The sequence below is a fragment of the Lycium barbarum genome, chromosome 11 (assembly GCF_019175385.1).
Source record: "Lycium barbarum isolate Lr01 chromosome 11, ASM1917538v2, whole genome shotgun sequence".
In the NCBI taxonomy this organism is placed as follows: Eukaryota; Viridiplantae; Streptophyta; class Magnoliopsida; order Solanales; family Solanaceae; genus Lycium; species Lycium barbarum.
The window spans coordinates 7,191,501-7,191,836 of record NC_083347.1 but is presented as its reverse complement, the minus strand read 5'-3'; positions in this window follow the sequence as shown (position 1 = coordinate 7,191,836).

Here is a 336-nt window from a genome sequence, read left to right as displayed (position 1 = left end):
CGCTAGACCCCCGTTGACTTTCTGAAGATGTTCCATCAGCCAAATTTGCAGAAGCAAGTTGCATCCTTCAAAATGCTTATACCCGCGCTTACAACGCCCTAATGCTCGGTAGATATCTGCCACGACCATAGGGACCAGAGTGTAGTGTTTCCCGTCGATGCCACCAAAAAGAGCCTTAGTTACAATAACAAGATGGGTGTGAATGTCTTTTGTGGTTCCTTTAGGAAATACTATAGTCCCTAAAAAACATACTGCGAAAGCGAAGCACCGTTTCTGCTTCCAAGAGTCATATGAGAAGAATTCATCCTGATGATCGACGAAACTCCTTTGATAACA